The sequence below is a fragment of the Gobio gobio genome (assembly GCF_949357685.1).
Source record: "Gobio gobio genome assembly, chromosome: 21".
NCBI classification, from domain to species: domain Eukaryota; kingdom Metazoa; phylum Chordata; class Actinopteri; order Cypriniformes; family Gobionidae; genus Gobio; species Gobio gobio.
The window spans coordinates 35,925,706-35,953,067 of NC_137117.1; the positions used below are offsets into that span (position 1 = coordinate 35,925,706).

Here is a 27,362-nt window from a genome sequence, read left to right on the forward strand (position 1 = left end):
ACATGGGGGTGAGTAAATTATCAGCAAAAGTTGATTTAAAAGTGAACTAATCCTTTAACAAATGAGATTTTATTTTAAAGTATTGCAAAAATATGTTTTTGTCTGTACAGTAAAAGTCAGTGGGGTCCAAAAAGTTTAAGCTCATAGGCTTTTGCGTGTCACATGACTTGTCACGATGTCATGATGTCACATTTATAAAGCGATCGCATTACCTCAGAATACTTGGGTTAAACCAATGGACTACTTTTATTTCTTCTTTATGTCATTTTCCAAGCTATAATATTGGACCCAATTGACTATGTATGGACAAAACAGCATTGAGATTCTTTAAAATCTCTCCTTACAGTTTTGGAATGACATGAAGGTGAGTAGACAATACCAGAATTGAGACTTTTGGGTGAAGTTTGGGACAACAGCATGCAAAACACTATTTTATGGCTCCTGAACACTTGTAAAACAGAGAATGTCTGTTTTTATGGTACTTTTTTGTCCTTTATGCAGCTTCACAACCCCTCGTCACCATATAAGAAAATAAGCAGCCTTGACATTCTGATAAAATCTCGTTTCGTGATGTACAAACAAAAGAATCACAGGATTTGAGTGAATGAGGGCAAGTATGATAACATGACAAGGTTTTGATTGGAGTTTGAGACAGAACACGGTCATTAAGGACACAACAGTGACAGTTTCCAAAATAATGAGCATTTCTCCCCAAGAAAGGTGTTCCACAGCGATTTCGTCTCTTTTCTGTCTGAATTGACCTCTCTAACACAAATCCAGAGGGCAAGTTCTAAATAATGTTCTCTTGCCAATAAAAGCTATGATACATTGTAGCACTGACCATCGCTTGTCTTATCGAGTGTAATTCATCATAACGCAAAACTGTGATGCGAGACCAGATGGGAACAAGTGTCCATGATGACAAATGACACTAGCTGTTTTATGGTTTCTCTCAGATTTATTATTAGTTAGCTACACACTGGGCAGATACTGCTTTCTTATTACATCATGATTTTAGTACATTTATTTTATATTATTTTAAATTATTTTAAACACATTAGTTAATAACTTGGGCCGCTGACAGAAACCATAAAGTATAGATGTAGGGGACACTTTACTAGACATCATGTAAAACTCCAAAAACGTACCTATACACACAATTCACTGCAGTGTCCAGCTGAAATGAACACTAGTGACAGTAAAACACTAACAAATTGCATTCCTTTTCACACAAATTATGATTGCAAAGGCAGATTATTGATTAATAAAGACTCATACTCATCCTTGCACAATACTGTTAGTGCATTACCATTTGAGCACCAATTATTGAATATTTAATTTCCGAACTTCCAAGATACTGTAATACAACAGACTTTGGAGACTTTAGATACAAAAAAATATATATGGCAGTTTCAGATCTTAATATTTGCAATCAGAATTCTGAAATCCCAGCGTGAAGTTAAATAGAAAGACCAAATTTCTCTGAGCTGTATCTACAGCTTTAACTGAACGGCAATGTTTATCTCATTTGATTCCATTGTATTGTTCCTAAGGGATTTTGGGATGTTCCTCTGTAGCATCAGAAACCTGATCAACCATGCAGATGTCTTAGATGATGGCTAATCCTTCACATTATATGTCTCAAACACATGTGAACATACACACTTAACACAAGGAGCAAAAACAACCCAATAGCTTCCATGTCTAATACCAGAGTGATCAGACAAGCTATAAAGCACAAATATACCCGCTTATATACATTTTCCCTCAATGCCACACTGTACTGTACTCCAGCTCAAGGTCTGAAGCCTTGATGACACAGCATTTGTCCTTGAGAATGTCCCTTCCTTGTGATCTGCGGGAGAATCCCAAGAGAGCAGGAAAAACGCTTTTCAGAGAGAGAGAGAGAGAGAGAGAGAGAGAGAGAGAGAGAGAGAGAGAGAGAGAGCAAGCAAGCAAGCAAGAAAGAGAGTTCCCTTTTCATTCCACTGTGTCCAATTGACACTTCTAGCATCCAGAAGCAGAAACACAATATACAGCAACCAATGTGACAGGACATAAAAGCATTCAATCTGAGAGTATTGGATTCAAAGCAATTGCTGTATTGCCCACAATGGGAATATCTGAACAGTATTTTTATGTTTGAGAATAATGTCAATAATCAAGTTTTTTCTAAAGTGTTTTTGCAGAACACAACGACGAAGTGTGTTTAAATGAAAGCAAACAGCCATTTCCAGCCTCTCTTTTCTGTACCGCAGAGCTCTTTTAATGTTCTCCATTGTCTGTGGTCTCTCCCTGTGATCCGCTCTTACGGCAGCTGTACCGACGAGGCGCAGCATATTGTCTTGCCGCTGTTCAGCGGTGGGGAGGAGGGTGTCGTTCCCATTGCCCCTCCGGGGAAACACGGCATCTGTCAGCGGGACTGACCTTTGGAAACTCTCCAGGAAGCGTCCTGCACCCATGCACGGTCGGAGTAAACACCCACCCGCCGACAGCTCACGGCTGACTTTGCTCTTGCGCACCGTTCTGGGACCAGCTTCCTGTGGCTCCAGCCTCTGTGAGGAGTGACAGAAAGCTGACCCGAGATCAGTGTGCAACGCAAGTTCAACTAAACTAACCGATAAAAGCTAATTGAGACGCGCTGACATGGGACAAACACTCCAAGCTCAGGACCATTGCAACACTTCCCGATCAAACATTTTACAGCATCACTTTAGAGAGCACTTTTCTTCGGATTCAACACAACAAGCCTATTAAAGATGCTTTAGAAGAGTTACCCAAGACTAACATATGTATGATTCACACTGCAGCACTCTAGTATTCAGCGAGGCCACTCTCGAACGGGCTTCCCTCTCCGCTGCACGATTAAGTCATAACCATCTAGTGCCCTGGACAATCCAGCTCAGAACAGCCCACCTTCCCATTTCCGGATCATCCCGTTTTGCAGCACCTTTGAGAAGAAAACATGCTGAAAAACCACACACCTGACTGCAGTGATCTTCTCTGTCCTAATCCTCAACGAGCGTCTGGGCCATACACCAGCGAGGCACTTAGGGGTTAACGTTTCAGCGGCGTGCGGATGTCTCCTGCTCGTGCTCTTCCATCAGCCCGTGAAACTGCAGTCATTCCCCCTCTCCACTCGTTACTGCAGCACTACACACACACTCCAGTGAACACACACATACACCCCTCCCCTCCTTCTGTGCGCTTTCTCTGCCACTTTCTCTCTCCCACAGAGAAATCCCCCCCCCCCTCCCAAATACACACACCCTTTCCCTCTCTCTCCGTTTTTTCCTTCCCCCACCCTTCCCATTCCATCCTCTTCCTAAGCTGCCTGATTGGAGATGCTGCTCACACAGCTCTGCATACATCCCGCTTCTTTTTTCTCATGTCTCCGTCTCTCGCGCTGTGGGGTAATCAGCTCGGGTCAGTATGAAACACTGCCTCTGCCGTCCTCATCAAACTCTTGTGACCTTAAAACACCCTGTTGTTTTTTTGCCAAAATGTAGCCTGTGAGACTGTAAAATACAATATTGAACGGCTCTCTGGACAGAAGACGGAAAATGGAGCGATTCAATGAATTTATAAAGAGGGGGGATGCAGAGGTTCTGCTGCTCACAGTATGTTGCAGCACAGAGAATGACAGACAGAGGAAAACCTTAAAGGTAGGGTGCAAGAATAGCGGTGGACTGATTTGTCAGGGATTATGTACAGTCCGCTGGTCATTATTGCTAAATTAACTCACTGTACATTATTCCACTTATTACATGACAACTTGCCTAATAAATACATAAACGGACATGCTGAGAGACATGACACTAGCACACTAGCCTTGGACAATGGTCAGCTTCATACAGGTTATTGTCATTATACAATCATATCCGAGTAGAGAATGCCATGATTGACCAATCAGAACCAAGCGTTTCAGGAAGCTGTGTATTAAAAATAACAAAATCATCAGTGTATCAGTCCTAATGAACCATAGCTAATTTTGTTAAATAATAATAAAACAATCATTTTATCTGTTTACTTGAATGTGATTTCACTATTAACCAATATTAGATGACCATGAACATGAGAATGTGTCATTAAATTATTAAAATATTTTTAAGTTATATTTTTGGTCTTTTTTGCCTAGCAGATATATACAGGTGGAGCTGGGGAAGGTGAAGGGTTTCTGAAAGTGCAAGCGCCGACCAAGTATTTGAAGGTTGAGATCATTGGCTACTCATACAGCAGGAACCAATCAGCTGTGCCCTATAGATAACGATGTGATTGCAAGCAGATTGAGGACCTATCAGCCTGTGCCATCTAGAGTTTCTGGATGGATGGATGGATGGATGGATGGATGGATGGAATGATGGAGGGATGGAGGAATGGATGGATGGATTGGGTAGATGAAAGATAAATGACCGGATGGATTGAGAGGATGGTTTGGATGGATAAATGGGTGGATGGATTGATTGATTGGTTGGATGGATGGATGGGTGGGGTCCATTGGATATATGGATAGATGGATGGATGGATGGATGGATTAGGTGGATGGATGGATGGATAGATTAGGTGGATGGATGGATGGATTTATTGATAGAGTTGATGATGGATAGATGGATGGAAGTATGGATTGGGTGGATTGAGGAGGTTGATTGGATGGATGGACGGGTGGATGAATGGACGGGTGGATGGATTGAGTGGATGGTGGGTGGATAAATGGGGTCGATTGGATATATAGATGGATGGATGGGGTCCATTGGATATATGGATAGATGGATGGAGTTGATGATGGATGGGGTTGATGATGGAAAGATGGATGGAAGGATGGATTGGGTGGGTGGGTGGATGGATGAGGTTGATTGGATGGATGGACGGATGGATGGATTGAGTGGATGGTGGTTGGATGGATGAGGTTGATTGGATGGATGGATGGATGGATGGATGGATGGATGGATGGATGGATGGATTGAGTGAATGGTGGGTGGATGGATTGGGTGGATGAATGGGGTCGATTGGATATATGGATGAATGGATGGATGGATGTGGCAACACATCGAACTAAAACTGAAATTTAGTAGTAGAAAGACTGAAAGTGTATTTTTCTTGTAAAATATACTTGAATAATCTTTGTTTGTTTTTTACTACTTTAAAAAAAATAATAAAAAGGAAAAGAAACTGGTAATTTTCTGCCACAAGATTATTCGTTAAGTTTACGTACATTTTCTTTAACCCTAAAACACATCACAATGCAAAACATGGATAAAACCTTAGTGAAAAATCTATATGTAAAATTCTGTATTCTTCTGTATTTTAGAGAGTATACATTTATATGCAATTTAATAACAGCAAATAAGATGTACTGTACACACAATTTCTTCAACACTTATTTTATGCAACATTTATTCAAAATTCACTAAAACACATTGCACTGTCAATTCATTGGCAAGGCTGTAGGTACAATGAGCACTTCTATTCAGCCACAGGACACATAATGTGCTAACCAATGCCCATACTCATGAAATAATGCTTGTTATGAAACCATATGTGGGCCCAGAGGGAAAACAATTCAAATGGGAAATCATGATTAACATATAGCCATAGTCTGCTGTAAAAACCTGTCTTATAGGTGGCTTATGATGCATTATGATTGTTTGTCATTTGGTCAAGTATAAAATGGAGCAGCTGGACTACCAGATGGTGGAGATGTGGTTGAGTTGTTAGAACATTTGATCAAGCTGGTTAGAAATGGTGCAAGCTACCATGTTTCAAAACTGCATGTCTACCTGAAGCTGGTATTTCAATTTGAGCACATGAAGAAAATAGTCAACCAGGTCAACCAGGTCCACACTTGATGGATAACACATAATCCAGCTTGGACCAGCTACAACATAACCACCATGCTCCCAAAAAAATTATGCAACATATTCTCCAAAGGCATTTAAAATATCTGAAAACAAAAAAATAGATAGAGCACATTTTTTGGATTGAGATTGAAACTAGGCAAAATGACCACTTGGGTTAATTGCACACAGGCACAATTATCAATCAATACAAAATACCGATATATAAAAGACCAGATATTGACTGTAAAACACCAAAAAATGGGTTTCACCAGGAAAGCAGCTCTGTAACCCAACAATTGCATCTAAAATATCACAGAAGCCATTTCACCATTTGAAGAGCTCAGACAATTCTTAATGATACAGACACTCAACCTATAATCCAACATATGCATCATACAGTATCATTTTTCTGCATCAAACGGTTTCGTCAACCTCAAATCAATGCAAAATTATTTTTTTCTGCTGCTAATGGAAGCACTGAAGTGCTCAAACCCCCTCATTATCTGTGACTGAAAAGGAAACTATAGCCGTGAGGTAAATGTAATGAGAGGAAGACGTACAGTAGACAATTCCAGGGTTTAACTAGTGTTCCCCAGCATTCAATGCTGATGTAAGTGTTAATGCACAGCAGAATAAAACAGCGCGGGGTGGCGTATTCATGGTTTGCCTTTACTCTGTGTTGGTCCATTGTGATTTCAGTCTCGGCCACCATGGAGATCGACAGCTGGAGACTCGCAAGGCTTTTATTACGTGTCACAAAAAATTACCCATCTCCCTTAAGTGTAGCTGCCTCCTTCAGAGCTGATGAAAATGAAATCAATAACGCCTCAATCACTCTAAGCAGGAGAGAAAGGGATGGCCTTTTCCAGTCCTCCACCTAGTCCACAATGAGAGCCGGATCGTTTGGCCCTTACACAGTGTCAATATTTGCCGCAAACACAAGTACAAGATTACTCACATTAACAGGTAGACTTGGATTCTTTTAGAGGGAAAATCTTGGAATAGTTTCAAAAATAAATCAATGTGTTAAAAAACGAAACAGCTCTCTTTCATGGCGCAAAAACACTTACATGTGCTCAAAAGTGTCTAAGCATAGCCTGTGGTAACTGCTACACTCAAGGGTCTCAAAATTGACAGACTACATCAGAAAATCCAGCATTTTTTTTAAACGCTACAACATATCCTTTTTGCCTCAAAAGACTTGAGATTCGAATGGTGCAAAACAGCCTTTGTAGATGCTATAGTGAGCAGCCACCATATGTAAGTGATCTGCGTAAGATGCTTTTAGGAACTAGCCCTTCAGTGACCACAGAGTATTGATTGATTCGGGATCTATTACAAACACTGGTGACCTCGGCTTGGACCCCAAATTACTTTTGTCCTGAAGCGTAGCTCTAAGACCGGATGGAGCTCGGCATTCACTCGTTCTGTTTACTCACAATGACAATTGACCGGCCTCTGCAGAAACAGTGTGAAAACCTGTTAATCAAAATAAAATGTGATATAGCTTAGTGCAATGATCAAATCGGATCCATTTCTGTGGATAGAAATGTACAGCATTTCATCAGTATTCTGGCAAAATTAAAGCTCAAGGATTTGAATGTTTGAATCAAACTGCCCAGCCCAAAAAAAAAAAAAAAGGTCACTGTTTGGATTTAAATAGGCAAATACTAACCCTCTGTGGTTCTTCGTTTTCCAGTCACACTCAGGACCTTCGGGTAAAAAGTGACCCGACCCCTGAAATCAAATATTATTATTTTTCAGTAAAATCAATTAAATGTATTTTCGTTCAATAATATTTTTTCTTTCTTTTTTTGTGTTTTGAGAGAATTTTATGATAATAATGAATATTTATGCAATAATTATTATCAATTTTTTCCCATTAGATATAATAGAAAATGTATATATTTATTATTTATTTATTTGTTTAAAATTGTATTAATGCTGTATTTCAGGTTAAAGTAGAGACTAGGCCTACAGAAAACAATTTTTGTTTCCATCTGGTGGAAGCAGTGAGCATTATTATCATGCAATATCATATTTTAACCACTAGATGGATTTACAGCTCTCTGTAGAAAGGCTTGTGAATTCTAGTTGTTTTTGCACATATTTGCCTTTTTTTTTCAGGTTGTGGATTTTAATATATAATAAGAGATTCTCAAATACTATTTTTGTCAAGTTTTTTGTTTGTTTGGTTGGTTTAAATGGTAATTTGAAGTGCCAGTTTTACTTTATAATACAATCAAACCTGAACATTGCATTAGAAAGAGAACAAATGGAAAGCATTTTGTTACACATTTTTTTATTTGTAACTTAATAAAATGCAATTCTTTCAGTCATACATTTTTTATTAACCTTTTATAATAAACATTTTCATTAAAATATTTGTTTGTACAATTCAATGAACAGTAACTCTTTCACAAAATTAGCTTTTGCAATGATTTTTGTGTGTATAAGTGTGTGTGTGTGTGTGTGTGTGTGTGTGTATAAGTGTGTGTGTGTGTGTGTGTGTGTGTGTGAGTGTATTTGTCTGTTTTGCACTCTTGATGTTTTAGAGATTCACCCCTTCACTGTTTTGTGCTTTTTTTCTGCATCCTGGCTGATTTGTAGATTGTACGCACAAAAAAGCTCTGTATTTTCATATTTTTTGCCAATTTCCCATTCATTTCCTATGGGGGTAATTTTTGACCCGAAGACCCTGAGTGTGACTATTTTTTTTTTACGACCACTTAGACTTTTCAAATCCTGTCCCCAATTTTTTTGTGTGTTCATATACCAAGTACCAATAAAGTCACCAAGTTTCGTACCATTCCGATGAAGCTACGATTTGTAACATTTTTTATTTTTAAAAATTCGGCTCAGAAATGACGAAGAGCCCTAGAGGATTAATAATTGGATCATTATTGCAGTGATTATTATAGCATGTTATATGTTTGGCAACAATTCTTCTAACCCTAATTGATGGAGTGTGTAGCTTTTCATTTCTTAAAGCATGAAGAATAACATTTATTTCCATCAAGAGATGCATACATTTTTGGTCAAGATCTTGTATTGACAATGCAAGAGTCCAGCACTCCTCCAGCACATCCCAAAGACTCTCAATGAATTTAGCCTCTGGACTCAGAGGTGCCAATTCATGTGTGAAAATGATTCTTCATGCCCCCTCCCAACCATTCTTTCACTATTTGAGCCTGATGAATCTTGACATTGTCATCCTTGAATATGGCCATGGTGTGCCTTCCTACATGGTTGTTTAAGAAATGAAAAGCTACACACTCCATCAATTAGGGTTAGAAGAACTGTTGCCAAACATATAACATGCTAGAAACATAATATTCACTGCCTATTTAAATCCAATTTAAATCTTGTTTTTAATCCAAGCTGGATGTCAGGCAATATGCATTTGGTGTGCCCATTAACCAATATTACAGAACCATAAACAGTAGAATGTGTTCAATTATTAAAATATAGTTAAGTTATATTTTTGGGCTTTTTGACCTTTAATTAGATAGGACAGTAGGAGATCATGATAGAGAACAGAGGGGAATTGGACCTGTAGCCGGGACTCAAACTCAGATCTCGAAATAGATCTCAGAAAATATTCGACTGAAAAAAAAAAGTTTGGGGCTGATTTAGATCAACGCCAAAATGAGCGAACAAACATCTTGCGAGAGCTGAATGTTCAACCTCCACCTCCCCGCTTCCTGAGATCTTGCGCTAAATGATTCACAATGAATCCTCTTCATATTTAATCAGACACAGTCATTTAAATAGTTGGAATTTAAATGAAGCAACATTTCCAAAAGGAGAATTTTCTGCTCTAGATGTTTTTGTTCATACCAGGAGGCAATTAAATACATTTCATGAGAGTAGTTACAGATCTGTAATTTAATAAATTTTAATAACAGCAGTGCATTTGCAGTTAAAGGCGGCCATAGCCAGGGGCCTATGTGACTCATAACCTACTAAAACTGCTGTGGAGAATCAAAAAATATTACATAAGCTTTCTGTTATATCAGTAGTAAGAAAAAAACCCCACCGGTAGTAACCTAAAAACAACCCTCCCCCATTTTGCTTTGTAAAACGCTTTCGTAAGTGTTTCCCCAGTCTCACATGTCAGTGTCTGGCCTCTTCATTATGGTGTGTTGTTTCAGCTCTGGAGCTGGTGTGAGTGCTGAGGGAATACCTCCAGATAGAGCATCCTGCAAACAGCTTGTAGCGAGAACGGGGCGGGGCGGCTCTGGCACTGGCAGGACGTTCTTGGCCGCTATAAACCAAGGTCCTCTCACTGGGCTTGTCTTGTTTATCATAAACAGACGGAAATATTATGCTAACTGACTTGAATTTTAAAGGTGATGAGTGTCATTTATAGTAAAAAATAAACACTGTGGTGCTATCAGAATATTCCTCTGATTTTTTGAGCATCACGACACAGTGACACTGGTTCAACCAACTGATTTTTTTAAAAGACATCGTTATACTTCTGATTCTGATATTTCCCAGCATACAGCATACTAGGTGCAGCAAAGTACATAAAAAGTCTCTTGAACTTAGAAACTTGAGCTGGTCTCCACAAGACCTCAGAAAGACCTCAAATGACCAGCACTAGAAATATTGACTGGGTAAAATGTACGCCAATAACCCAATGGCTGAGTACAAGCCTCTGAGTGTGAGTGGGGAGTAATCAATAGCTTTTATGACGGGGACTGAGACAGTTCTCTTATAGGGCCCATAACAATCCGGTTGAGCACTGCACATTTATGTCATTTGAAACGCACTGGGCACAATGACATCACACCTCAGAGATCTATACAGTTGATTAACATTATAATTCATACTTCTGTATATCAGTGGCCTAACATGAAGTGTGTACACCTATATCAATTCAAAATCAATAGTCTTAAGCAAGTCAATGTAAATGTGATCGTTTAGTTTTTCTTGGCGTTTCAAGGCAACTATCAATTAGGTAAATGACTCAGATCAATTGTTGGGAGTGGGGTTTCCAAGGAACACGTTTCTTAACGCATAAAAGATATCCCATAAATCACAGTCCTCCCCTGCAGCTCTTGAATTATCACACTTCAGCACACCCATCATGGCGCCGTCTGGCTGAACAAATCTCCATCGCAAAACTGCATTGTTTTATCAAAACAAGGATTGGATTTCTGCATTAGGTGTGTGTCTTCATGTATTGAGTATTGTCCACTTAAATGGGTGCAAGAACCCTTGATATAAAGCGTAGAGCAGGACATCATTCTCAACCCTTTTTACTCAAAGGGCCACTGTTGTCCAACACAATATTCAAAGGCCTGTAATTATGACAAATTATGACAAAGCTGCTTGTTTTCAATCTTTTCAACATAAATATTTAAATATGTAAAATTAATTATAAATTGTGTGATTCACATTTCAAGAGTTCATCAATAAAAAGTGATTATAAATCTCTTTTTATATTTAAATTTTATGACTTAAAGATATTATTTAAATACATTATTCATATATTACTTTATTTAAATACGTTTAAGTCACCCACAGCCCCCTTGGAAGTTCATTGAAGCCCCCTAAAAGGAATGAATGAATATATATTTATAAATGTATTGTTTTTCCTTTAATAAACAACATTTATTAAATGGAAGCTTCAATAGCTGCAAATATTCCAATTAAATTTAGGACAAAAGCTGAAATGTAGACCTTGAATCAGTAAAGAACAATATTCTGTACTATACAAGGTTGCACAGAGTAGCATATTGTAAAACATTCTCAGCTGTCACTTTTTGATAAGGGTGGCAGGGAAAAACAACGCTAAATGGAAATAATAAAATGCAATTAAACCATATTGTACTGGTTCAGCGGATTACAAAACGGTTCGGATCATATACATTTCACGGATCATATACATTTTCGGATTTTAGCTCAAAATACCCCACAGATCATTTTTTATAGCATGCTAAAATTGCCACTATTTGGGGTGAGCAAAAATGCACTGTTTTTGTCTGTGTCCATTTAAATGCAAATGAGCTGCTGCTCCCAGCCCCATTTCAAGAAGATCATTCAAGAGCTTCAAGAGCTCATGCTGACATGCTCCGGCATACCAGCAACAACAAAACAGGACAATCTCACGAACTGAAAATGTCAGAAACTGTCTGCAGTGTTCAGCCTTATATTTTTCAGTCATGTGATGTGACTGTACTGTGCATAATAAATGCGCGTTTATGAATTACACAGACAGTGAGCATGGCGGGATGAAAGTAACGGCATAGCTCTGGTCTCCTGGTGCCTTCACGTGCTATCAGAAATTTCATAATTCCCACTTCTGAAGTCGGGATTATGAGCTTGTCGCATTCAAGAGGGCGACCTCAAATGGCTTTCATGTTCAATTTTTAACTAGGAACCTCGAATTTACAATAATTCTGATAGCATATGAGGGCAGCATCAGTGAAAACAGGCAGAGACAATGGTAGCTTTAGCAACATTAGCCATACAGAGTGCCAACAAGCTGTAAAAAGAAAAGCAAAAACTGTGCTGTGCAAACAGATAACTGCATGCGAGTGCAGAGTTGGTGGTGAATTTTTTTTAAACCCCTAATATATTCATGCACGGTTAGGAAAGCAAAATATAAATAGACATCAATTTTTAAAAGGAGAAGAACATGCTTCTAATATCTTTTTTTGTAGATGTCAAATGCTGTGTCCAAATGAACCAATTCATCTTAGTAGTTTAATTTCGAAGGATCTATTTTGGAACTGCACGTGTTGGGTCTCCACTGAAGCAAAACCTAGATATAAAATATAAAACTATATATAAAAGAAGCATTTGCTTTAGTAAAAAGCCATTGCTGTATGAGTAATAGACACATAGCAGCATCGCTAAGAGAAAAGCAAAAGGCATTTAGGGGTTGCTGAAGTGCAGCTGCTCTGCTCAATGTCTCTGGGATAGTCCCAATCCCCATAATAACCATGACTACTATCTCCAGATGCGGAAAAAGTCAGAGATAAACTGGTTTAATCTCTCTCTCCGCAAGATTTCATCCTCCCTCTCTCTCTCTCTCTCTACACACACACACATTTTCATCGCCTCTCAACAGCATTTTTCAGACTCCTGCTATTTCTTGAAATTAGTGCTAATGTGAGAGCACATTAAAAGATTTGTTCGTCCATGACTAGCTCATCCCCTGAGAAACTAGACAAATCTTTCATTTGAGTACTTCATTTCTACTTTCGATACGTTTCTAAACAATTGTGGCCAGCCACACGCATATGAAAGATGGCATTATTTTGACACAGCTGAATCCATAACCGAATTACACCTACGCTGTCTTGTTAGTTCTTCCTGTAGGGTACACAGACAGACAGGAGGCACCAGGAAGCATGATTTTGCATTGACCTTCTCGGAGACATTTGAAAGAAAACTATTGCAAATAAAAACACATAGACCCAAACAGAATCACTCCGAGGCAGAAGCCCCTTGATAATATTACGGTTGTTAGCCCTCCCAAACCATGAAGAAACAAACCTAATGTGGCATATCTGAGACAATCACTTTAAGGAGAATTGCCTCTCCTCTTGAAGGAGGTAATTGGATCTTTCTCCTACTTGTTTGTTTCCCAAGAGGACAAAATGGCAAAAAGGAAGACAAAGCAGCCCCCGATGGTTGTGAATCTCTGGTTAATTGTTTTATTCGTGTCCAGGCTGAAAGCACTAAGCGCTTATGTCCACTCTGATGATTCAATTCCAGGAATGAGGACACATAAAAGACGAGAGAATAGAGGACAAAATTGCATGCTCCTACCTTCGTAAAAATAAAGTGCAAAACCGCCTTTAAACGCTACAGTCAAAGCACTTTAAAAGAAACAAAGCAAAACTGTGGCTGAAATAAAACTTGTAGTGACTGGTTAAGAACCTGTAGAAGGAAAATGCTTTTCTACATGAATATTTGTTTAGCTAAAGATACAAAATCTGCAAAAGTATGCAGTAGGGGTGTCCAATCCTACTCCTGAGGGGGCAATTTCCTGCAGAGTTCAGTGCCAGGATTGAAAACCACTGCTCTAAACAACTATACTGTATGTACATATAATACAACAGAATATATTTGAATAATGTTTCACTGTTTTTGTCCATAAAAGTCAATGGGATCATATACTTTCAAGCTCAAAGAAAACAAAGCTAATGTGAAAGGTAGCAATTCGACTGGAATATTGTCCAGCAAAGGCTGGAATACACGACTTATGTACAGATTTTTGCCCTGATTTGCAATATGAAAAAGGCGACGTTAGTTACCTAAAGTCAAGGTGCGTTCACACCATGTCATAATTACTGCAATTATTTGAATTCAACATGTACAAAGCATCCATGTCCACGTAGAGCTTGTAAAATAGGCGTTTTCTGAGAGCTCCTACTTGTACCACATGACCGCTGTACCACCTGACCACTGAGGATTCATTTAGGTGTTGACTGGCATAATGCCCAGTCCGAGGACGTGACCAGCTCCGAATAGAACATCACATATTGTCATCTCAAGCCTACTGTATTTATGACATGGCGTGAACACAGCATCAGAAGAACCAGTCTGAGATTTGGGCCAGTCGGGGTTGACAGATTTCACGAAAAATTGTGTTGTGTACGATGTGCACAGATTATGATATTCTACTTTGAATCCATCCAGTCGGATGGTTCTATTTTAGAAGATAATTACTGAATGACCTGACATTGGAGTCTTAGCGGATGCTTGCAGTTCCTGCCTGAAGATGAAGGCAGGGGCGGAGCCTACCCCCAAAAAGAACTGATAAATCAAAAGATACCCACTCGTTGGAAGATTCTTTGGATGAGGTTCCTAAAATATTTGCAAAGAAAATAGATATTATAAGAATATGGACATTGAACATGCAATAGATATGGATATTGATATAGATGTTAAATCAGCAAACAGAAGGAATTGTTAGGCTACTGCCTAAAGTATGTGAAGGAAGCTGTGAAGAACTGCCATGATAGGCCGGGGGCTGAGAATGTCGCGTGGCTGCAAAGATTGCCACGTTAGGCCATGTATACTGACTCGATAGGCCATGGTACAAAAAGCTGCGTTGGCTGAGAATGAGGCTCCGATAAGCCAGTGAACGGGGAAGGCTGCATACGTTGAGTAAAAGGCCACGATAGCCCATAGTGAGAAGAAGACAGCATGGGTGCATGAGTTGGTCTCCATAGACCAAATGGAAAAGTGAGCCGAATAAATCTATAAAATAATAGATATAGGAACTGTCACCATGACCAGAAGTTTGTGTAGATAGTATACTTACCACATAAGATTTAAGTATTAGGAGTTAAATGATATGCTGTAAACTCGCCTGATGCTTGTTAAGACACATAGGTAATCTTAGTAATATCTTTGGAATTACTTGAGAGAGTTTGCAGAGCATGCCTGCTGGTTTGAGCATCAAATCTTATAAAGGATTTGAATGCTGAAGAAGACCATCTTGACCATCATGGAATCCCACGTTCAGCTGCCGTTGTAGCAGCACATGATCCTGAATGAATGGCCGGTATACCGATGAGATGATGGTCTGCAGTTCTGTAGAACTGTCACTGAGTTTTAAACCACCTTCTTGATATGGAAGACCCGTTGGGGAGTATGAAAAGTGCAGAATGATTAGGGGTGCAGGGACGTTCTTTGAGATATTTTCACGAAGGCCACGATAGTCCATGTTTGGCCACATAGACAAAGCCACGGTAGGCCACATGGAGATGAAGGCTATGATAGGCCAGACCTGGACAGAGATCACATTAGGCCACTGATGTCTTTGATAGTTAGTTTGACATGCTCACCAACAGACGATTAATGACCGTTGTCACGCTCATGTTCGTACAGTCTGAAAAGCAACAATTACGATGACTATTATAAAGTCGCACAGTGTGTGGCAGTTTTAGTGAAGAGAAAAAGATCACTGCGAGAGGGCCCTTGTCATTTGCGGTGTGGCCCAGGAATCAATAAGCACGCAGACTGCGTGTCAGTAGTCAATGCTATATTCGGTATGTTAGTCTCTGAAGACTGTTGACAGTTGGCATGTACGACGCGTTTTGCAGTGTTGAGCATAGCCAATCACAGAAATGTCTGTTGAGCGCTTGAATGCAACGCTCAATTGGAGGAGTTTACGTAACACAGAATACACACAATCAAGATCAAGTGTTTCAGCGCTTGTTCACTGGCAAATTTCTGCCTGCTAGTAAATACATTCAACCGACGAAGAGTAGAACATGCAATAGATTCATGATGCAATGTAGTCAGGTTAGACTCTAACAGTTTTCGCTAGAGTGAAGAAATTTAGCTGAACTGAAGCATTTGACAGTTGCAATGCGTTCATAAAGGGAGCGCACTCTGCTCGCTTACTGTATTAATAAAAGATTTGAATAATTATGTTCCCATGCTGCGATTTCAGTTGCTATACGGGATGCAATCGTTATGCAAAACGGGTCGGATTGAGTACAAAAATTAAATTGGTGCTGCTCTCGAATAACAAGTCGAACCTTGTTGTGCATACAAACCTTTGATATACCCGAAATATGGTGTTGTGAGCTTTAGCGAGAATACCCATTTCACTTTTATTCATAATTGTAACCAGGGCCGCCCTAGTACAGAGACACGAATACGAAAGCACACAATGTTTAAGTATTATATGGTCTGTTAGTGCTGAGCCAGACGTAACAGTATATATATATATATTTTTGGAAATAAAGCATATTTATAGTGCAATATGCAAGGACAGGTAAAACATGGTACTCGCTGTAAATTAAGAAAACGAGATTTAAAACAAATAGACTAACTGTGTTGAGCTATAACAATGATCAGTTTTCTGTCAATGAATGTATCCAAACAGCTGCTCATCTAATAAAACACATAACATTATATTAAAGCGTCTTTGGTGTTTTCATGGTTTCTACAAAATTGAGGGTAATGCGGGAATTATGTTATTTTTAGGGGATGCACGGACTCGGTCCCTATCCTGTTTAAAATTGCTTATTTCTCTGGATTTAAACATTCTTCGAAACATTTGGGATAATGTCAGAACACAAGGCACCAAATATATAACATTGTTCTAGTGGTTTTGGATATTTTAATCCCAAATCTTATATATTGTGCCTATAATGCGAACAGATCCATGCACTGATGTCGGTGCATATTAGCATATTAAATTCAAATTTAGCGATCTCAACACTGAACCAATTTGCGATTTTAATCGTCCCTCAAGTAGGGTTTACGTTTGAGTCCCTTGGGGTCAGATAGACCCCAAACTTTTACAGACTGATTGCATAAGGAAATATAATTTTTTTACATGTAAAACTATATATCATTTTTTTTATTTACTTCTCAACTATACATTTATGCTGTGTTTTTGTGGGTTTTTGGTAGTTTTTTACCTATTTACTGCACAAATACTTAACTATGTCATAAATTGGCTCATTAAAAATGATTTTTTTATGAAAAAATCACTTGAATGATGATCTTAAATAAATATAAATAGTTTTTGAACATTGCTCTATGTGTTAGGGATAGAATACCGCCATCTGTAGGTTTGTGGAAAAACTTTAGGAATTATAGTTAAAGAGAAAGAGAGTGCAATGAGCACATTATCCACTAGAGGTCCATAGGGAAGTTATGCAAAAGTTAAGCTGCCTTTCATCTTTCTTTTATTTGCCCTTTTCCCTCTCTTTCTCATGATTGTTCCATGTTGCATTTGCGTCTAGTATTTGTCCTTCATTTATGTATGGAAATTTTTCAGATTTATGCCAGTTTTGTTGATTTTATTTGCCAGTTTCTATAAAAATGCTCTCTGTTGCAGTCACACACATGTATGTGTTTGTGTGTGTGTGTGTGCGTGTGTGTATGAGACAGAAAGTTCGTTCCACTTTGTGTTTATGCTCTAGGACCAGATCTTGATATAAATGCAGACATTTTCAGATTTATACTGGATTTAGTTTATTTTTTTTTACAAACAAAGTGAAAAAAAAAAGCATTTTTTACACTTTCCCATTCATTTTCAATGTGGGGTCAATCTGACCCCGAGGGACTTAAACGGTAATTTTTTTTTTTACACACCTTTAGAACAACCAAATCAAGCCCAGATTTTTTGTGCATGTTTAGATAGATTATTTAGGAAAAGTCACAGAGTCTCATGGCCCTGAGATGAAGGGAACACTTTTTAAAAATGGAGGAAAAGTCCAGTGGGGTCAGCTGGACCCCAAGGGACGATTAAGGGTTAACTTCAGTTATTTGTGAAGCCCCGATTAATGATGTAGGCTAGTGGTCTGGGTGCATATTGCATTAAAACCCATGTTTGAGGTTTCCTTGCATTCGTGGGGAAAATGATAGAGGCTAATATGCTGTGCCATTCTGTTCAGCTTTGAGCTTTTCTAAAACAAAATACAAACATTAACGGTAACCTGTGTCAAGCGAATTGTCTCTTCTGAATATATGTGTGTCTTATGTCTTTCTGCTGAAACAAAATGGAAGCGAAAGAAGAAATCCGCGAGGATAGGTCTGCCGGCTTCTGAAATCTGAAACACAAGATTTTGCTCTCATTAGTGACAGTAGACGCTCAATGAACATTTGGAATGATAGGCTGACATGGACTTAAAACACCACTGTAGCATTTAACATTATTAATGTTTAACTTTATGTAGGACCATCAATCGACCGCTGCGGATCGTCAACTGTAAACGCCGGCCTCAGTATCTGCGAGCGTTCACGTTGTTATGGGTGGGAACAGAACTTATATTCTACAGAAGACAACTAATGATTGGCTAGATGGATAATTAGTGAATGATGTGATATTGGAGTCTTCCAGGTAAAAACTACGCCAGAGCTCCCATTTCTGCAAGAGCTTTCCACACATTGTACAGAAAAGCCCCATGGAAGGAGATTGGGAGTTAGGCTTTCATTTACTCCCGAGCAGTGCCAACACCAAAGCAGCCCTCTGGAGAGGAACACACAATCACAGCGAGCAGGTGTGACCAGCTCAACATTATATCTCAGCAGTGTAATGGTAGAGGAACTGAAGTATAAAAGGTGCAAAAATACTCAAATACAGTCGGAAACACCGCAGGGCTCTTCATAGCTTGACTTTGAGGTTTCCAGCTATGCAGAAAATGCAGCACTCTTTGAAAATGGCTGTTTATTGCATATGCCATGCTATTCGACATACACATGCAATAAAGATTTGTAGGCCTACACTGTAAAAAAAAAGAAAAAAAAAGAAGGAAATAAAGAGATATTTGCAGTATGTTTAACAAGAAAATATATATTTCAGTTATTCTACTTAAACATTTCATGTTCTGAAATTCTGTAAAATTTACGACCAAGTTCTGTGTGAAAATTGTTTCCAAAACCATTTTTTTCAGTGTATTTCACAACACATACTGGTAAATACAGCAGCAATAATATTTGGCTAAATAATAGACTTAGCTTCACTTTCAAATGGATGCAAAGGTCTGAACACAAAGTCCACTAAAGAGAGTCAAGTCTTGATCTTCTTCATTGAGTAGGCCTAAATGCGGCACAAGATGGCAGAGTTTTGTGTGCTGTGGCAGATTGCTGACAGTTGGGTGTCTGTCACAGTCAGCATAGAGGTTATGTAATGAGTTTGGCTTTTGTCTCTAAACTGCTGATACTGCATGTGGAGCTGTGCATGGTTAAAAAGAGCTGCCTTTTTACATTCAATACCTTCAATGAAGTGCAGAATGCCTAAGAGAACACTTGGCAGATATCAGAAAAGGTTTTTTTTTTTTTTTTACAGCAAACAACTAGGAATCATTCTCTGTCGGCTGGCCTATTTTTATTTTCTGTCTCACGAATCACAGTATCATGCAGTCTTGTATAATACAAAAAAAGAGTCCAGTATATTTTACAATTTAAAGGTGCAGTTTGTAATATTTATGAGGATCTATTGACAGAAATGCAATATAATATACATAACTATGTTTTCAGTGGAGTATAAAGACCTTGCATAATGAACCGTTATGTTTTTATTACCTTAGAATGAGCCATTTCTTTCTCCATACACCGCGGGTGCCCTTACAGTGAAATGTAATGTTTTACATTCCATTACATTCTATCTACATACACCGCCATGTTTCTACAGTAGCCCTAAATGGACAAACTGCTCTACAGAGCGCTAGCTACTCCCTGCTGTCTCAGATGACGACATCTTTGTCCTGTGTTGGCCACCGTAGCTTCTCTATGCGTTACGTAAGGGAGGGGAGTTCAGTGGGCATTTGCAATTCACAACCCCACCGGTAGTTGTCGCTAAAATTTACAAAATGCACCTTTTAAACTGTAATGTACAAACCAGTAATCTAACAGCCCTTTTCTGCTGAATTACTAAGGCCACACTGATAAAAAAACTACTGACATCCACCGGAGGTAAAGAGATAAAGAGACAACAAGAAGAATCAACGTTCATCACAAGCGGCTTTTCTGAGATATTAATATATTGAAGATGCTCACAGTGTCATACACACAAATACAAAACACCATCATGGTAACATACATGACACTAAAATAAGGCAATAAACATTCAAGGCAAGGCAAGGCATACATAACTGATAACAACAACTAAGAAGAAACATTATTAAAAAACATCAAATGTGAAGTGTCACACAAGGAAGAATGTCAGTTTAAATTATAAGATGATTTGCCCTTTTTTAACTTCCAAAAACTGAACATTTAACCGTTTTTACAGTAAAAGTTTACTGTAAGGTTTGATCTATTAGATCTACGAGAAGCAGGAAAAAATGGGCAAGCGTAAGGATTTGAGCGAGTTTGACAAAGGCCAAATTGTGATGGCTTTTTTATATATATATAAAACTTTTAAATATATAAAAGTTTTGACAGACAGCAGCAAGACAGAATGGGCACTAAGCAACAGTTGGAAAGTCATTGACTTCAGGAGAATGTCACATTCCTGTCACAATGGCATGGCAAAAAAATATAATAAGAAGCAGCTAAGGTCACAAGTATCAGCCACTCCAATCACAACAATATCATTCGAGGTGTATTTTCTGGAGCTGGAGAGCACGTTCAGCTGTGAGTCAAAGTCAGCGTGAAATGAACAGAACACCTCAGTTATCACCTACTGCTGAACTCACAAGCAGTATCAGAAAAGAGCAAACTGTGTGTTTCACTAGCATCATATCTGTTCACTTGCATATCTGTGAAACCTCCAGTTCATCCACAGGCCTTTATAAATATTCATCAGTATGACTAAATCAGAAAGAGCTGTGGAGAAGAGCGGGCAGGAGACGGGAGTCAGTTGACATGCACATTAAACATCAGAATGTCTAGATGCAATCTGTAAAGAAGACAAGTTATGGGCCTGGATGGGGTGAAGTGGTGTGCAAGCGACAAATGTGCAAACTACACAATAGGCTTCTCGTGTACTACCCTTGTTATGCAATTCATACATTTTCATAATACAACAATACAGTAATTGCATTCAGCCATTGTTATGTTTTCAATCAATTACTCCATAGCATTTGTAGAAAACTTCTTTCTCTAATTGACCACAAAATAAGACAGATGTGAAACAACATTGTGGCAACCAAGTGAGAAATGCTGCTTTGCTCTCCTGGTCACGCCCCAAACTCTAGTGCATGTGCATTATTAACAGCGCAGTGTTTCCTATAACACACTGTTGGGTGCAAAAAAAAAAAAAACTCACACTAGCTGTGACCTTGAGGTCTGGATTGATGGTAATGAGATAAAAACTGTGTCACAAAACAATGGTAAGAAAACATGTCTTTCTTTTGAGTTGTCCTCATTGCATGCAAACACAAGATAACAAACACAAAGAAATACAACTAGTGAGGTCCGATTCATGACTAGTTGACTCTAATGAGCTGGTTCTTTTTAGTCAATCAGAAACCTGGGTGCTTCTCAAACAAAAGGCTCATATCTCAGCTGCCACATTAAAATGGAATATCTTACCCCACTCCAAGGTCATAGCCACCAAGTCCAACAAGAACAAATGACTCTGAACTGGTTCTTTTTAGGGAATCAAAAGCAAAGTCTGATTCACGTAAAATGGCTTGTTATTCTTTACAATCAAATCAATGCAACCAGTGAAGATCGATTCAGGAACAAATGACTCGTATGAGCTGATGATCGGCCAAAAAGAATCACAAGCTATGAGGAAGCCTTGACTGCAGCCTAAAACCAGGATCATTATGAAGCAAAATAACAACCTATTTCATATCACATATTTAATTGTACTCTGATTGTGCCCTTGTAAATATGTATTCTAAAAGTAATCTGAATAAGTTGCTTTTTTTATGTAACCTGGGCACCCTGACTCCATTAAATTGCATGAGGCCAGCCAATCAGATTTGAGCATGCTGGGTTTTTTTGTGAGCTATTACTATTTTTGTGTGCAATTTGCATCAGACGGTCTGTGAACAGTCCATGGGGGGTTTATTGGGGTGCTGACACTATTGCATAAATATCTGACCCGAAGGCCTGAAACGTTCCAGATTCATAACTCTGTGGTTCACTTGATGATCTGTTTCTTCGAATAAAAGTTCTCTTTTCCTAAAGAGTGCGGTGATAAATCTATTGGACAGTGACTGGTTCTCCCCCAGCTGTTCTCTTGGACAATGCTGCTTGTGTGGAGAACCAAAGTCATCCATCACCGGCTCCTTTTACAGCTCCAAACGGTCACGCCTGAAAATAATGTTCACTCAGCTGCTGATTAATTACAACTCTCAGTGGCTCAATATGAATGTCCTGCAAAATACTACTGTGCTGTGACATGCTGGTTGAAATCACACACACCAAAACTTCTTATACTGTAAGAAGAATACCAGCTCCAGATTATCATTATAGAATGGTATAGACACCCAATTATTGTTTGTTTAAAAGCAAGTTTATAAAGGTCATGCAAACAAATGATAGGCTACTGCGGTGGCTGTTGCTGACTATTTAAATCTAGCGGGTTTGGTGTCTCGTGTCGCAAATCCAATGAGGCTGGTAGTGACGATTCGCTCTGACCAATCAGTGATCTGCTGTGTTTAATGTCACATTTTACATTAACATTACATTTATGCATTTAGCAGACGCTTTTATCCAAAGCGACGATTGGTCATGAAGAATCGAATAAGCGCAACAAGTGCCTGAAATACTGAGACTGTGTACATTGCTCAGTGTAGCACAGGCTAGAGTAGGGAGGGAAAAAAAGGGGAACAAAGAGGAAAGGAAAGGGTTTTTTTTTTTAGGTTAAGTGGTCACGGAAGAGCTGAGTTTTTAGTTGACTTTTGAATGTTGTCAATGATTCTGCGTTTCGGATGGCGGTGGGAAGATCGTTCCACCAGCTGGGAACGTTGAATGAAAATGTTCTGGAAAGGGATTTTTTGCCTCTCTGTGATGGTACCACAAGCCGTCGCTCCTTCGCTGAGCGAAGGCTTCTGGTGGGGGTGTGGATTTGTTGAATCGAGTCAAAGTATGCAGGAGCTGAGCGCGTGGTGGCTCTGTTGGCAAGCGTCAGCGCCTTAAACTTGATGCGAGCAGCGAGTGGTAGCCAGTGCAGAGAGATGAAGAGGGGTGTGACGTGGGTCCTTTTGGGCTCGTTGAAGACAAGACGTGCTGCTGCATTCTGGATCATTCGCAGTGTTTGGATCGCACAAGAGGGGAGTCCAGCCAGAAGCGCATTGCAGTAGTCAAGTCTAGAAATAACCAGGGCCTGTACAAGAAGCTGTGTTCCGTGCTCTGTTAGGAATGGTCTGATCTTCCTGATGTTGTAGAGCGCAAACCTGCAAGAGCGAGCTGTCTCAGAAATGTGTTCTCTGAAGGACAACTGGTCATCAAATGTTACTCCAAGATTTCTGACTGACTTTGATGGGGAAATCACGGATTTACCTAACTGGATGGTGAAGTCATGTTGTTTAGTGGGACTGGCGGGGTAGACGAGAAACTCAGTCTTTGCCAGGTTGAGCTGCAGGTGATGTTTTCTCATCCATACAGAGATGTCAGCCAGACAGCCGGAGATTCTTGCAGCTACTGTGGGGTCGTCTGGTTGGAATGAGAGGTAGAGCTGTGTGTCATCAGCATAGCAGTGGTATGAGAAGCCATGTGCATGAATGATGGTCCCAATGAAGTAGTGTAGATGGAGAAGAGGAGAGGTCCAAGCACTGAGCCCAGAGGAACCCCTGTGGTCAGTTGATGTGCTTCGGATTCCTCTCCTCTCCAGGCAACCTTGAAAGACCTACCTGTGAGATAGGACTCAAACCAAAGGAGCGGAGTCCCTGTGAAGCCCAGTGATGAGAGGGTGGACAGAAGAATCTGATTGTTGACTGTGTCAAAGTATCGCATGGCTCGCTTGGAACCTCAAATGAGGTGGTACTAAAAAAAGTACTAGGTACTGTGTTAACCCCCCACGCCAAAAATTAATTGTTAGCCATACTAAGCCGTACCATCCAGTGGAAAAGCTCCAATAGTTTATAAAACAAATCTACCTTTTAAATACTGAAAGACAGATAGAGAGACTATGTGTGATAGCCAATATTTACAAATGCAAATTTGCTATCACCATTCATTTAATCTAAATTATGAAATAACTCTTATCTTGTCTGTCTGGCCCACAAACTGCACAAAAAAAGGTGTCTTAAAGGGATCCTTCATCCAAAAATCAAGATTCAGTCATGATTTATTCGCCCTCATGTCATAACAAACCTTTCTTTCTTCTGCAAAGACATTTTGATGAATGTTTTTGACTATACGATAAAAGTCAATGTGGTCTAAAACTGACGTAGTTATGGTAGTTAAGTTTCCTTGGCTTATTCAACCTAAATATACAGGAATCGCTGTAAGTATACTGTGACACTAAACACTCTAAAATAGATTCAGTTTTTATCTTGTGCATAGGCACATGTTTTGTCTTTTCATCCTTAAATGCAAATTATTATAATCTTTCCCAGAGGCAAACAGTGAAAGTAATATAGTACGACTAACTGGCAATGAGTATTAACCTTTAGCCCTTTAGCTTTTGAATAGTGACAGGATCCTTTAATGCAGGATGTTTCATTTAAATAAATAAATGATTTATGTACAAACGAAAATAGACCTTTTTTCTTATGTTTAAGGTGCAGTCAGTAATATCTTGTTTGTTTCGAAAATGCACAATACTACTGAGGTACAGTACAATGAAACATATTCAGCTGGTCATGTGACTTCAATATGTCTGCCACTGTGAAATGACCTGTGTAAGATTATGTAAGACAGCTTTTATCAGATATGACAGGAGTCTTCATCTTATGTTAGTGAGCTGTGTTCAGTTATGTTGCGCTGCATCTATAAACGCATCTTTTTTTCAGTGCAGAAACAGAACATGAGGAGTAGACTACAGTCGTATTCAGAATTCATGCACCCTAGATAAATATGATCTATGAAGGCTGTGAAAATAAATCATATAGGGTTATATAACTCCTGTTCCCTGAGAAGGGAACAAGATGCTGCTGATGCTATGGAGAAGCACCTTTGCAGAACCCGGTGTCTGAGGCACGTGCACAAACACGCCATTCAATGGCCGACGCGGTGCAATGGCGTCACAAGGTACGTCCCTGCATCTAAGAAGGGTGCCTAAGGAAGGGTCTGAAGGAAGACGCAGCATTTTGTTCCCTTCTCAGGGAACCAGGGTTACATATGTAAATCTAGATGTTCCCTTTCGAGGGAATTTCTGAGCTGCGTCACCATTTCACCATACTGACCTACAAAGGCAAAAGACCTTAACTGTGGAACTGAGAAAAATGACTTTTAGTTGTCCAGCCAAATTAATTATAGGTAGGACACTGGAAATCAAACAATTATCTGAGCTCAAACTTGACTTTTGACCCTTATTTTGAAGTTACTGTACTCTGCCTTTGTATTGTCTTCAAAAATTGACAAGTCATACAAAGGCAAATGGCAGCAACTTCCACATTATACGTATTCATTTAGAATATATAAGCATTCAAAACTTACAGTCTCTCACTTCTAGGGTTGCCACCTTCAGTGTGTCAAAATAAGGGACGTTCATTCACGACAATATGAAATATACAATTTTATATTATTTTACATTTGATTATTTAATTTATTTCTAAAGAACTCTTTAGTAGTCTATTTGGTGCACTTTAAAGGGATAGTTCACCCAAAACTAAAACATTCTGTCATCATTTACTCTCCCTCATGATGTTCCAAACCTGTATGAGTTTCTTTGTTCTGCTGAACACAAAATAAGTTATTTTGAAGAAAGTTTGTAACCAGGCTGCTTTGGGGGCACCATTGACTTCCATAGTAGGAATGAATCTTCCAATGAGTTCAACATAACAAAGAAATGTATACATGTTTTGAACAACTTGAGGGTGAGTAAATGATGACAGAATTTTCATTTTTGGGTGAACTGTCCCTTTAAGCAGTCATTCTGAACCAGTAATCACTGGTTTTGACAATTCTGAAATTCAAAAATGTTAATTTTTTTATTAATTTACTTAAATTATGACTATTTTATTATGTAATTATTTGTCCCATTTTTATCTAAATATTCTTTTAATAAATGTCAAACTTTATATGGCAGGATTATTTATTATGTATGATTAAAATGATACATTAATAATAACATTAATTAGGCTATAATCTATTAATTAACCTGTCTAAAAATATATAATAATTCTGTCTGCCAAGCTCTGATAATGTATGGAATATTATATAAATATATTATCCATTTAAAAACAATAGGCCTATACCTTTAGAAGCACGGATGTGTGTGTCACCGCTGCTGCTTTAAGTCAGTCAGTCTGAGACACTGAAATGCTTTTCTGCAAAGTGTACAGTTTGCCTGAGGTTCATCACGAGTTACTGGGCAGACCCATTGATACCTTTTTTTCTATTCAGCCCTATACCTGGAGATCCTCTTGCGTTCAAACGGTGGACGCGGCACAAGCTCGATAAGTTTTTAAAAAACCGCGCAAGTTTACAGCGCACGTTCTCGAGACTCCGCCGCTATGGCAACAAAGCCGCTAAAACGCAATCACGCGCAAATTCACTTCTCTACTACTTATTGTGAAATTGATTTCTTTATATTTGCTATCAGTATTTTCCACACTGCAAAATCCTTATGTGTTTATTGAACAATGTGTGGACCTGTGTAAAATACGGGACAAATCGCGTCCCGTATTGGTTTGATACGGGACGCCTCATTTTGCTTGTAAATACGGGACGATTTTTTTTAGATTTTTAGATAGGCAACCCTACTCACTTCTGTCAGTACCCTATGGATCAATGATTTTGATGACATCACTCAGCACTCCAGCTTCTCATCAGATTTTGTCCAATCAAATGCTCTGTACAATAGACACTGAAACTACGGCTAAAATCGGTCACTCATTTACTATTTTCTACATGGTGAATGACACATAGTGCACTATATAGGGGATAGGGAACGACAGACAGTGTCAAAATGTTTTCCATTGGGGCGAATGAAGTCTGGTTTCACGTTAGTGTCTGCTCCGGTCCAGA

At 39.0% G+C, this 27,362-nt stretch overlaps 1 protein-coding gene across 4 annotated transcripts in view; it reads right to left on the reverse strand.

The window, feature by feature from the left end:
* Window positions 1-27,362, reverse strand: part of syt2a (synaptotagmin IIa) — a 109,595-nt gene that overhangs the window by 52,194 nt on the left and 30,039 nt on the right. Inside the window, exon 1 of one of the 4 annotated variants that reach the window (XM_079802950.1) lies at window positions 2,985-3,157. The exons of 2 other annotated variants lie outside the window; for them this stretch is intronic. The gene's annotated coding sequence lies outside the window, so the exon portion shown is untranslated. Of the gene's footprint in view, window positions 1-2,984; window positions 3,158-27,362 lie in introns of those variants that run through there. One more of the 4 variants, XM_079802952.1, reaches the window with a different exon arrangement.